This window comes from Colobus angolensis, unplaced genomic scaffold (genome assembly GCF_000951035.1).
Source record: "Colobus angolensis palliatus isolate OR3802 unplaced genomic scaffold, Cang.pa_1.0 Scaffold362, whole genome shotgun sequence".
NCBI lineage: Eukaryota > Metazoa > Chordata > Mammalia > Primates > Cercopithecidae > Colobus > Colobus angolensis.
This window is the reverse complement of record NW_012116955.1, coordinates 1,391,225-1,405,264: the sequence shown is the minus strand read 5'-3', so window position 1 is coordinate 1,405,264 and position 14,040 is coordinate 1,391,225. Positions and strand designations below refer to the sequence as shown.

The following is a 14,040-nucleotide window of genomic DNA, read 5'->3' as shown; positions in this document are numbered from 1 at the left end:
GAGTAGGTAATTTAGACTACCAGTGATTCAGTTTGCTCATCTGCATATTGATGATGACAATAATATCTACTTCATATGTTTATTATAAAAAGTAAAGGAAATCATTCAGGTAGGGTGCTTAGAACAATGTCTTGCACTCAATAAATATTCTCATTACTGGGGGTGTGCATGGGACAAAGAAAAGTGAAGCCAGAGCTGCAAGCACTTTTTCTACCCACAGTGTCTCAGATTCATTCTTAAGAAACTGAGAACTTAATCTTGCAAAATGCCAAAAAGACCGTCTTATGCCCCATCTCCCACCCCAGCTTCTGCAACACAAATGCCCAGCCCACCAGGGTTTGCAAGATACAATCCATACCATCATCTTGCCTACAACAACTACAGGCTGGGAGGGAACCCAGGCACCAACAGCTGGGTGAGGGCATCCTCCAGTATTACGATTCCAAAATCCCCAAAGCCACCAGATAAGTCGCTGATGCCCTACAGGAGGTAGAGCAGAAAAGTCTGGGACCAAGCAAAGGCTTCCAACCCTGACCTATAGTTGTGGGAAATTGGCAAGATTATTGGTAGCATGTGGCAAGATCTCGCTAATGAAGAGAAACAATATTTAAACGAATACGAATTAGAAAAGATAGAGTACAATGAATCTATGGACGCCCATCATAATTTCCCCATGTACCTTGCTTACATAAATGCAAAAAGTCTTGCAGAGGCTGCTTTAGAGGAAGAAAGTCGACCCAAACAGTCTCACATGGAGAAAGGAGAACCTTACATGAGCCTTCTCTGCTAAAGATCAGATGATCATGATGATGGCTTTTCAACGAAGCGTACGGCCACCGTCCGTTTCCAGAGAAACCACTGCCTCATCAGTGAAATCCTTAGTGAGAGTGTGGTATCAGAGGTTCAGTCAGTTGTCACAACAGCTTGAATGCAGGTCCTCAAATGATAGATCCAGTCCTGAATGGTTCAAAAGCGAAAAGTAGAAGCTGAACTTCTTCCAAAAGAGGAACGACACCAGGAGAAGGCGAAATTCCTGGAAAGCACAGATTCATTTAACAATGAACTTAAAAGGTTGTGCGGTCTGAAGGTAGAAGTGGATCTGGAGAAAATTGCAGCTGAGATTGCACAGGCAGAGGAACAGACCCACAAAAGGCAGGAGGAAAGGGAGAAGGAGGCGGCAGAGCAAGCTTAGTGCAATGAGAGCAGCATCGTTCCTGAGGAAGAGCAAGTGGCCAACAAAGGCGAGTAAAAGAAAGACAATGAGAACATTCCAATGGAGACAGAGGAGACACACCTTGAAGAAATGACAGAGCCAACAGAATGGTGAAGAAAGCAAGTCTACTCCTGAGGACAAGGAGAGCGGGCAGGAGAGGGCCAACAGTATGGCAGAGAAAGGAACCAGTGATGATAATACTGGCGCAGAGAGCAATGGTGCAACAGTGGAGGGGCCACCACCATACTAGAAGATGAGAAAAAAGAGTAAATGTTGCCTTGTTTTATGTGTTTTAAATACTTTTATAAGTGAAAAAATTGTTTTTAGTTTCAATGGTAAAAAATATTCTCCTTACTATGATTTATTATTATTATTATTTGCTCATAAGAGCACAGAGAAAAGTGTAAAAATGCATTCACCACACTATAAGCCTTGGTGATGGGACTAGAAGGAGAAAGAGAAGTTACTAACTTTATATATACACCATGCTCTGCTGTTTAATTTGTTGTAAGACACATGTGTTAACATAGTAATTTGAATATCAAATCCAATGCAACATTTTAAAAGAGTAAAAACAAAATAGAAAAAATGCTGAGGTAGACCAGCCCTACAATATATTAAGGTGTATATTGCAGAAACAGGTGGCTCTAGTAGTTAAATATATTCCAGTGGGATAGAATGGAAAGGTCTGAAATAGGATTCAGTGGATATAAGGCTTTATTATAGGGTAAGGTAATATCTCTAATCTTTACAGAAAGGTGGGATTATTAAAAATGGTACAGAAAGAATTATCTCTTTGGAAAAAAAAATTATGTTGATTTTCTCCCCCGTACCTTAAACTGAAATAAATACCAGATGTATCAAAAACTTAAGTACTTAAAAAAAAAGAAAAAGCAGAAGAAGCTTTTTCTGATTTTGAGGTAAAGAGAGCCCTTTTAAGCATGCAAACAAACAAATCTTAAGGAATAAAATAGAAATGGCTATATAAACATTTAAAACTTCTGTATAACTTCCTTATTCAAGTTTTTAAAAACTATGAATTAAAAGACAAATGAAAACCTGAAATAGTACTTATCATGTGCTGACCATAAAGATAATTTATAAATAATATGAAAATGATGAACACCCCAGTATAAAGAGACTGGGCAAAATAAATGAGAAGACAATTTGCAAAAGCAGCACACAGATGGACATGCAAAAAACCATTCAGTGTTTTTAATAACCAAACCGAAATTCAAACAAGAAATACCATTTTTACTTATAAAATTTATCCCTTGTAAAGGTTAACTTCTAGAAGACCACTTTAATTCGTAGTGTCAAATGCCTCCATCCTGGTAGCAGCCATCGCCACCTGTTGGTGGCACTCAGAGGTAACTCGGGTTTGCTCTGAGTTACAGCTTTGCCTTTCAGAGAAAGCTCCTAAGTCAAAAGTCAGAAACTTCTGTACCTCTACGGTGTGATGTGGAGAAACAGCTTTTTCATTCTATGCTGCCACAGGGATAAAATAGTACATCTACGGAGAGGATTTAGCAATATAAAAATCATTTGACGTGTTAATAAATTATGATTTAATGAGTGAGTTTGCATGAAATTATAAGAAAATAATCTCACACAAGAGAAAGAAACCACCTACTATCAGCAGCAGATCTGTTAAATAAATTAATTTACTTTAATGAAATTAGTAAAACAGTGATATATAAAAACATGAAAATTATTTACCACATCAAGCTAAACTGTGGGGAGGGGAAGGAAATGACGAAGTTCTATGTAGATTTAAGTCAATTTTCTTATTTTATGTATGAAATTATACATGGAAAATGCTGAAAGTTATTATCTCTGGGAGGTAGAATGAGAAATGTTTTAATTTTCTCTTTTCCTCTGGGCATGTGTGTGTTTTATGTTTTTTGTATTTTCTATAATAAATACATACTACTTTTGTAACTAGAAAAGAAAATTCTGTAAAAAATGATGGCAGTCAGGGGCAGGGAAGAAAAGAAGTCTATAGATTTGCTAAGTTCTTTTAGTCGCTGTAATAGGTGGAAGTGACAAAATGAAATTTCTGAGTGTCAGAAGCTGGACCATAGCCAGCTATGTAGCTGCCCTAGCGTCCCTATCACCCCTATGGCTCTCATTCCTCTTCTGCCCCAGGCTGGGCCCATTTTCTTTCCAATCAAATTTTACGGAAACTGCCAACATCTAAAGTCTGTGCTCCTTGTCTATCTGCCTCTATGGGACAACAAATGCCCACTCCTGCCAGCCTTTAATTCTCATTTCAGAATCTAATTCCTCTAAAAGGTTTTCCCAAGTTTGCCTGCTATTCTCTGCTATCTCACCAGCACAATCTGTGATCTTGTGTACATTAACCTCTCTGCGAATCAATTTCCCCACAAAGTGGGGATAATAAAATCACCTACATCATAGGCTTGTTGTGATAACTAAATAAATTAATATATGTAAAATGCTTACAATAAGACCTGCTAAATAGGTAAACCGCAGTAAATGCTGGCTACAATTTAACAATTGTTCTTTTATTATTTTTCCAGAATATCATTTCATAGCACTGTACTTGTATAAAGTATTAATAGGTATACTATTATATGATAGCACTGTACTTGTATAAAGTATTAATAGGTATACTATTATATGAAAAGAAAAACTGAAGTAAGTGAGGGGAAGGCCAGCCTAAACAAAATTAGTAGGGTTCTTTATTGCAAAATTAATAGGATTTATACTAAATCTGAATGAATGAGATAAGTGTGGAAGGTTTTCCAAAGTTCTGTTTTTTAAAAGTCCCTAGACCCCTTTTCTTAAATTATCTTAATGAATGGTTGAATTTCACTTTTGGGAAGGCTGTATTTGTTTGTTTGTTTATCATTTATCATACATTTGTTTTTCTATCCCTATTCACTTCTGTTCAGTTCAAGGCCTGCTTGCTTTTATTTATTTTTATTTTTTTACTTTTAAATCGATTCGTTAGTTATTTTGAAAGCATTTTGAGATAAGAACGATATGAATGTAAGGGGATGGCTTGTTTCTAAATGAATTACATTCCTGAGGCACGAAAACCTTCTTGCCAAGCTCATGAGAGTTTGAAATAAATTTTTATTGAATGGAAGAATGAGCAGATGAATGCAAGAAAACTACCCCACAGTCTAAAATAACCAATTCACCAATTGTTTTAGAAAGCTTATTAAAGCAGAGGTTCTTAGAAGGGAGACTGCATTCTACATGAAATGGGTGTGTTGCATATATAATTTATACTACATCACTGCTGCTGATGTGTTTTTAGAAGTTTAACTCAAGAAAGCCTTGCAATAGCTCAAAAATATCCAGCACATTTGTGTCATAATGAGTACTTCAAAACGCATATGAGTGCAAACACAAGAGCTGACTCAGGCAGTGATCTTGGCTGTCTGCTCTGTTTGGGCTCTTGGCATATTGCAATCAATGACATAGAATCTTCTGCTGATTCACAGTTGTTTGAGTGGGATACATGCAGGTGGTCTGGGCTTATAAGCCTGGAGGCTCACCGGGTCCTCAGTATACAATCTCCACTCTTGTTCCACCCCTAGGTAGGCTTTTTGGTACCTGACCCTTGGTCACCCAAACAATGTGTTTAGACCCAGAAAAGGAGTTTTATCTAAATTACAGAATGCCTGGGGCTGCCTGCCCTTTGCAGATGATGGATGTAGATTAGCTGATCTAAACAATTAGTTAAGGAACAATCTGATCCCTAGTGACAATTAGGATGTTTAAGGCATCCTGCTGACAGCTGTGGTGACAGCGGACAGTAAAACTACCCTTCACTGAAATCAAGAAACTGGGTCCTTATGATTTACAGGCAGTCCCCTCCCCCTCTTCCCCATATGGGCTTTTAAAGGACTTAAAAATGACTGAAAGGAGCCGCTGCTATGTAGTGGAAAATGAGGAAATGGCAACCTATAATTCTAGCTGAATCATTTCTCAGATCTAGCTCTTCAGAGGACTAAATGAATGGGGAAAACAAAACTGATAGGGTCTACTTCCCCTGAAATAAGTTGATTTTAAAGCGTAAGTCAAGATATTTTCAGAGACAGCACATAGGGGGATCCCCTTGCCTTTTAGTTTTCCCATGCATGAAAGTGTTCTGCAGTTTAAAGAGCAATACATTCTTACCCTTTACTAGATAAGTTTAGGACAACAGAGTTTAGAGCAAATACTTGGTTCAGGGAATCTGGAAATCCTAAAATGCCAACAGAGTACTACTGTTTTGCTACCACTCCAAAAGGAAACATTTTAAACATAAATGCCCCGAAGAAAGAATTAATTTTTTGAATTTAAAATATTTTGTATATTTACATAGGATTGGTTCCCAATTCCTCTATCAATTGAATAAGCCTGTGAATGTGCTCCAAGCTGGCTCCTTCCCTACAGAAAAGAACACATTTCTCCAGAGAGGATTTTGAGGAATGTGTCCAAATCCTAAATCCCTTCTTCCCTGAGAGAAAAAAAAAAAAAATGGGAGAGAATCAGCACATGGATTTCTATTTCAACTCTTCTTTCTTAGATCTTTGAATTATGGGATATTAAAAATAAACCTAGAGGACATTGCAATGAATTTTTGGAGCAGCTGGAAAAGAAACCATAAAACGAGTGATTACAATCAGCAAAGTGTGATAACAGCTGAACGCATTAGAACCATCCTTAAAAAGTCAGACCCCACCCCCTCCCCTCTTGGGCCTGTTCGATAGAGAAGGGGATGTCACACAATACAATCCAAACACATACTCTGTCCATATTGGGTTAAGAAAATACAGTGCTGGTCATTGTCCCCAAATGACAGACATCCACAGATGGAAAGCAGGAGAATCTGACTTCCACAGTGCTTCTCATTCTACCAGGCAGATTCTGTTTGGAAAACACCCACCTGCACTAGGATCTGGCCTGAATACTATTTAAAAAAAAAAAAAAAATTCTTCACTATGGTCACTGCCTTCTAGAAGGAAGTTTAGATAATTTCTCTTTGTATGTCTTCCTTCGGTAAAGATAGTGAAAGGAAAACCCTAAGGGCATGTAACATTTTCTTGCCTTTATTGTTTAAGTAGGGAGAGTTCTCCCTTAAAGGAGTTTTGTTCTTTCTAACGCAGAACACAAACATTGTCCTATTGAAGGAATGCCTTTTTGATGTGTGGGTATAACATTTCACTTTTCCAAGTTGTTATCCGAATGCATTTAAAAATTATTTAAGCAACAATGGAGGGAAAAAAGGTGAAATTTGGTTTAAGGAAAATAGTAGAATTTTGAAATATCTGCCTTAAACTGTATGTTTTTTTCTTGTTTTAACAGCTTTACATTGAAAATCCAGTTTCACACTGTGACAATTTTATTTTCATACTTGCAAATTTTTAAAACTGGAAAAAATTTTCTTCACTAGGAAGTTGCAACTATGACATGTGTAAACAGACAGTAAAAAAAAAAGAGACTATGTTTGCATATCTATGAAAAAGATCATGCCCAAATATAGAAACAGAATTTCAAAGCAGACACCATATGTTTAACTCTATCTTCGAACATAACCCTTTATATCTTTAGGTTTTCACCTATTATTTTGAGATTATAGACATATGTCTTTAGCAGCCTTCACTTTGGGAACTCATTTTCAGTGCACAACATTAAATACATAATTCTCTCAAAAAGAATGAAACTTTCAATTTTTAAATTTTTTATTAATTTAATTAAACTTATTTATTAATTTACGGAGTACATATGATATTTGATACAAGGATGCAATGTGAAATGATCAAATCTGGGTAAGTGGGATATCTGCCACCTCAAACATTTATTATTTCTTCATGAAGAGTAACACTTTCTTAGGGTCAGGCATCAAAGTTTTTCCCAACATAGCTCTTGGTTTCCTTTTCATTTTTTTTTTTGTTTTTTTGTTTTTTTTTTTTTGAGACGGAGGAGTCTCGCTCTGTCGCCCAGGCTGGAGTGCAGTGGCCGGATCTCAGATCTCAGCTCACTGCAAGCTCCGCCTCCCGGGTTTACGCCATTCTCCTGCCTCAGCCTCCCGTGTAGCTGGGACAACAGGCGCCCGCCACCTCGCCCGGCTAGTTTTTTGTATTTTTTAGTAGAGACGGGGTTTCACCGTGTTAGCCAGGATGGTCTCGATCTCCTGACCTCGTGATCCGCCCGTCTCGGCCTCCCAAAGTGCTGGGATTACAGGCTTGAGCCACCGCGCCCGGCCTTGGTTTCCTTTTGAAACCCAAATATTTGTGTAGAAAAAAATATAAAATATCAACGTTTAAATAGTAAATTAGATTGACTATTTCAGATTTGTTGAGTATATAAATCTAACTTAATGAGATATTAATGAATAGGTCTGGAAATATGGCATCTCAAAATCCAAGTAGATATAGTATCTGTTTATTCTTACTGGGAATTTAAAATCCTGACCTTCTCCAACCCTCCCCCCCAGACAAAAAATGCTTGTCTATATAATCAATTTTATATTATGTAGGCATATATTTAATCTACTTCTACATAAAGAATGGTTTCTTTTTAAAAAAACTTTTTAAAGTTAAGATTAAATTTTTTTACATTAAAATAAAACTTTCTTTAAAGATTTAAAGACAGTTGCTTGACCAAAATTTATGTACATATATCTCCTGAGCAATTTTATTTATAAGGGCTTATTAGTCAATTGTTTAGAAAAATTAAAAATAGCCTGTTCAATGAGTAATAAGCAAAATTTTTTAAATGATGATAGAGCCATGAATAATGAGATTTTTCTAAGAGCATTTAATAATATGGGAAAGTGCTCATGATATGATACTAAGTAAAATGAATAAGATAAAAAATGGAAGATATGGTTCATATGGGAGGATATTTTCTTCTTGGCAATGGAAGATGCTGATGGTTGACCAGACCACTGTCTTTAAGGCTCCATTTTAAAATGAATCATATGTATTTTTGTAGCTGTGAACCTTATCCTCTATGCTTCTTTCCCTTTGAAAATCGAGCGCTCTCTTTTTTCTCTTTACACAGAGCAATATATCTGCCCAGTAAAACAATAAAAATGATGGAAATTATTTGGGGAATGGAGATTAATTTGCAGTTTATTTAAAGATTTTGCGTCTTTCTTTAATGCTTTCAACAGGGCATAGTCCAGGGTGCTAAACTAAAACAAAGGTGCTAGCTTGAAATCTTCATTTATTTAAAATCTATTCACCTTCCTTCTTTTATCATGAAAAAATACAGTTACTCTGACTTCAGTAATAACTAAATTACCTTGAGTCTTTGAATTTTAAAATTGTACTATATGGCATAATTTATTAAAAGGTTAAAAGTGGATTTCTAAGAATTTAGATATGAGCGGTTTTTTTTAACCTAAACTGTTTTCAGGAAAAAAATTAATTCAAACTTGTAAATTATATGATAGTGCTACTATTCTTTTTATCCCAAACCTTCATTTCCATCAGCTGTATAAACATACTTGAGAGAGCTAAGTATACAAACGTCCAACCGATTTCTAATTGCTTAGTTATTTTCATCAGTACTGACGGTCAGTGAGTTTTTAATGTAAATATTTTACATGTACAATGAGAAAGAGACACAAGAACGAAAGCTTGAGAAGGTTTATTCTCTGCTGCTTGAAATAGCGCGTGGAGTGCGAGGGTGGGCAAATTTGGGCCTTAGAGCGCCACCCCATGGTAGACTGGGCGAAGGCCACTGCAGGGGTGTGCTCGCTCTTTGGTCCAATATTCTCCGCTTTGCCCGCGTCAAAGAGCTTCCTTCACTCAGCTTTTTTAAAACATCAACAACTCTAAATAACTTACCTTCTCTGCACCAGTGGTTGAGTAATTGCTGAATTTAGGAATCCCTTTGAGTATTTCGTACTCTGACTTTAAGAACAGGCTTCCCCACGCCTGCCCCGGCCCAACCCCAGGATAAAACAGAAAATGTGTGGGGATCTGAGAAAATAAATAATCTCACAACAAGGAAAGCCTTGTGAGCTTGTGAGCCTGGGCTACAAAATTCCCTCTCACAAAAAGACTGGTTTAATGATCAGTTTCAATATCTACCATCAGTATTCATACTGTCTCTACATTGTTACTTTGCAAAAGATCGTAAGATTGGCTAAAATTGCCAAAACCAGTCAACAAGAATAAATGCAGTAGACTTTCTGGGGTGTTAAACCAGAATGTGTACGTATGGGTCGTTATCGGCTTAGAAATTAGAAAATCAGGAACAAAAGCAAGGCACTGTGAAATGGCAATTAAATACTTGTTTGACTTAAATACCTTTCTTTTATAACAGCTATACATCCCTTCCATTTTTATCCCAGTGATTTCTTTTATCTAAAGTAAAAAGAACATTACCTTTCTTGAGTTCATTCCAAAATTGTTTTTTAGGGTAACATGGAATAATATAATTGAAAATTCTCCATGTCACTTTCATACCACATTAGCGGAATAGAAATGTGTTAATAACGTTAACTCTTAAGGTTATTTGTTTGCATCAACTTTAAAAAATGTTTAAATTGTTGTTACCTTTTTCAATATTGGTAAGTTCTCAAGACTCCCATACACAATGGAAAAAAAAAATCCGTTTACAAATGTAACAAGCTCCGGCAGAGGCATTTCTTCAGGCAATTCCCAAGGAAAAGAATTGGGACAAGGAGTCAGAAGCAGGGCCCCATCTAGCATTTCCAGATCCACACACCGCCTTTCTGCCAAAAATCTTCCAGCTGACTTCACAAATGGCTTTTACAGGTATAATTGGGGTGAAAACCAGCAACATTGGGTGAGGAGATATAAATTCCGCGAAGAAAATAAAAAGTCCAATAGTGGAAAACGTCCCAGGAAAGCATTTGGAAAAGAGGATAGGAAGAGTAGTTAAATGGCAGTTTTCTGCCTGTCCAACCCTCCCTTCTAATGACTTCTTTTATATCAACAGAACTGCCACTTCACTTATCTCAGGATTTCTCTTTTTCAGGAATGGCGATGGTAATGAAGTATTTTTGATGAGCACAGCCATTGTTTGCTCTGCACTGTCCTCACCCCTCAAGAGAATTTCCCTTATTATTATGAAAGCTTTTTGTCTTAAAAAATATTACATGTTAATGGAACTGTCATTTAACAAATATTTTATAAGTGTACCAATCAAGCACAATGTCAAAATAAAAGATAGGAAATAAGTGAAAAAAATTGTCTTTTTTATACTCTATAGTTCAATTTAACACTGTTATCTTTTTAAAAACTGCAGAATATAGCATACACAGGTAAGTATTTACTGTGTAAAGAATAATAATAAAATAAACTCACTTGTAACCATCTGATTAACAAAGAAGATGTCACTCCACTTTGGAAGTTCTCTACCGCCCCTTCTTCACTACAGTAACCTTTATCCTGACTTCTGTGACATTCCTTCTCATTCTTCTTTTTGTTGTTGTTTTTAAAATATAGTGTTACTATCCATGTAAGTACAAACTGAATTATTTTGCAGGTTATCTGCTGGCCTTTCAATGTGTCACTTGGAAGGAGAAGTCCATCTCCTCCAAGATGAAATGTGTAGATATGTCATCATGTGCTCCCACCTCTTTTTCCCATTCAAAAGACTCAAGTCTCCCAGGACCCACTTCCCTTTCCTAAGAAGACTTCAGTGCTCTTAATTCCAGTTTACCCTGTGAGATTCTTAAGCTGTAGATGATGGAGTGCATGTGGATAGCTAATAACCAGTGCATTCTATGCATGCTCTGAAAATGCCTGCTCCGGGTCTAGGCTAATATGTAGGAAAAGTGGGTGGGCAGATGTTGTTTAATTTCAAAGCATTAGACCCATCATTGTGTTATCTCAAACTATGTCTCAAAATTAGGCTAATGCCCAAGTGTTATAATTTGGAGCTTTATTGCTTTGACCTAAGACTGTATTTTGAAAGAGGGCCTCAGATAGGCATCCTCATCTGCTTTATCAACTGTACATTCTTTATGGTAAAAGAAGGTCTTACGCTGGTTTCTGGGATCATATTTTCAAAGGGAACAAAGGTGAGGCTATCAGGACAGAAGGGATCAGTAATGGGACCTCTTGAAGATCTGCCACTCGATGACTGAATAGCCACGACAGGTAGAAAAGTACTTTGAACCTAACATGCAGGGACCGATTGTGCTGCAGCTTTTAATAGTGGTGGTGTTTGATTGTGATACATGCTGGCCTCCTGAGTCAGGTGGCACAAGAACAAGTTTCCTTCCCAAGTCTCTTCTAGAGTTTTGCTTCAAAAAGAAACCTATAATCCATGCAGAAGGTCAGTGACTAGAACGGTGTTAAAAGAAAACTACTGAAAGAATTTGCCAACACCTTGGACAGACTAACCCAACAAACATCGCCTACTCTAATAAACACACTAAAGCCTTCTGCAAAAGAATTGTATGATGTTTTTATTAGCAAGGTATGCCTAGGAATGTCAGAAAAGAATTTTTCCAGCACTACAGGGCCTCTCATACTGCCCCAGAACCTTATCTTGATTTAGATTTGGAAACAAAATATTATATCCATATCAAGCCCCACTAGACAGAGTCCTCTTAGATCAACAATTTCACTGAAATTGGAGCTTGTCTCCTAAATTTCCTATCAAGTCTTGCCTTAAACCCTTCTATTAAATTTCATTGCTACAGATAATGAGAGTTAACATACAGCACAACCAAAAATGGTGTGCAGAAGTCAAGGACTATGATTTGCATAGGTGTGCTGATAAAACAATAAATTTCTGTTTCTATACCCCAAAATACTTGGTACATTGAACAAGTAAAACCCAAAGATTCTTGTTTAATCCAGAAAACGCAGTTTCTAACCTTGACTGTGCATTGGAATCACCTGGGGAACTTTAAAACATACCAATTTTTGTGTTCCACTCTCAGAGATTCTGATTTAATTGGTCTGTAATGTAGCCCAGGTGGGTACTGAGAGGTTCAAAGACACTCCAGGTGATTCTAATGTACAGTCAGGATTGGAAACTACTGAGCTAATCCCTGCAGAATTGACCACATTTTATGGTCTGAATCAAAGACAATAGAGGTAGAAGGTGCAGGGCTTTGTTCCCAGGCACTGGGTTAAATTGTGACCACTCCCCCCCCCCCCCCAAAAAAAAAAAAAGATATGTTTATGTCTCACTCCTCAGAACCTGCGAATATGACCTTATTTAGAAAAAAAAAAAGAGTCTTTGTAGGTGTGATTGAATTTAGGATCTCAAGAAGAGCTGATCCTGAATTTTCATGAGGGTCCTAAATTTAAAGACAAGTGTCCTTAAAAGCGGAAGACAGAGGGAGATTTGGGATGGAGACTGAGGAGAAGGCCATTTCAAGAAAGAGACAGAGATTGGCATTATTCAGTCACAAACCAAGGAACACTTGGAGCCAGCAAACCTGGAGGAGGCAAAGAAAGGCTCTCCCTGAGAGCCTCTGGAGGGAGTGCAGTCCACACATACCTTCGTTTTGGACTCGGCCTCAGAATGGTGAGAGAATAAATTTACGATGTTTTAAGTCACTCAGTTTGAGATAATGTTATGGCAGCCCTAAAAAAAAAAAAAAAAAAAACTAATACATTGTTCAGTGGCTTTATTCATATTATCACATTTAATTCTCACAAAATTCCCTATGAGGGAGGTATTATTATCCCCATTTTAGAGATGAGGAAACTAAGGCTAAGAGAGATTGAACAGCTTGTTCCAGAGGCAGAGCTAGTTGTGGTACAACTGGCTTGACCAGAGCTATGCTGAGTGGCATAAAACTGAGAACATGAAACTTCCAGAATGTTAACGGGCCACTTTGACTTGGATCCAATAAGTCTAAACACATCCTGATTCGAGTTCCCCATCTCAATCTTAAGGCCAATATGCTTCATCTTTAAAATAATTTTTAAACGCAGTTTGTGTGAATGGTTATCTGTTCGTACACATTCAAATATACAGTTGGAATTAGATACCTAGAAGAAGGATGTTAAAATTCATACACTTTTGCTTGCTGTTAAGATTCCCCAAGCCTTAGGAAACTGGCACATCTGTGCTTGTTTAGTGGTCTTTACAATTACTAGATCTGGGCTTGATGTCTCAAAACTTGAATTGTACTTCTAGCTGAGTTTCTAATATTTGGGATCTACCACTTGACTTTCTGTATCTCAGCTTCCTCATCTATAGAATAGATGTGAAAACTCTGTCTACCTCTCAAGATTATGTGTGTGAAAATGGTTTGAAAACAATAAAGCTCTCTACAGATGTACATTGTGAGTGTGTATGCCATGGTTACTGCTGAAAGCCATATAGACTCTGTGATTTAAAAAAGTATGGAGGGTGGTCCGGGTGCGGTGGCTTATGCCTGTAGTCCCAGCACTTTGGGAGGCCGAGGTGGGTGGATCACTTGAGGGCAGGAGTTCAAGATCAGCCTGACCAATGTGGCGAAACCCTGTCTCTACTAAAAATACAAAAATTCGCTGGGTGTGGTGGCAGGTACCTGTAATCCCAGCTACTTGGGAGGCTGGGGCAGAATTGCTTGAATCCAGGAGGCGGAAGTTGCATGAACCGAGATCCTGCGACTGTACTCCAGCCTGGACGACAGTGAGACTTCATCTAAAAAAAAAAAGAAAAGAAAAGAAAAAAAAAACACTATGGAGGATGGAGAAATCAAATTACTTTTTAAATTTAAAACTGGGTGTTAAAATGGCAAGGAACACATTGCAATCTGCAGAGTCATTAAGTTGTCATAAGGCTTTAATCTCTACAGAGATTCATGCAATTGCCTTAATATGACTAACAATACAAATAAACTTGTTCATAAAGGAATTGTCATAATTCTGGGG

At 37.3% G+C, this 14,040-nt stretch overlaps 1 long non-coding RNA gene and 1 pseudogene across 1 annotated transcript in view; both read left to right on the top strand.

Annotated features, from left to right (window-relative positions):
• The window catches only part of LOC105519939, a 40,899-nt gene extending 30,498 nt beyond the window's left edge, over positions 1 to 10,401 (top strand). The window contains exon 3 of the long non-coding RNA XR_001003046.1: positions 10,190 to 10,401. This is a non-coding gene — a long non-coding RNA (uncharacterized LOC105519939). The remainder of the gene's footprint in view (positions 1 to 10,189) is intronic.
• On the top strand, positions 266 to 1,483 carry LOC105519938 (annotated as a pseudogene).
• Positions 10,402 to 14,040: the final 3,639 nt, after the last annotated feature.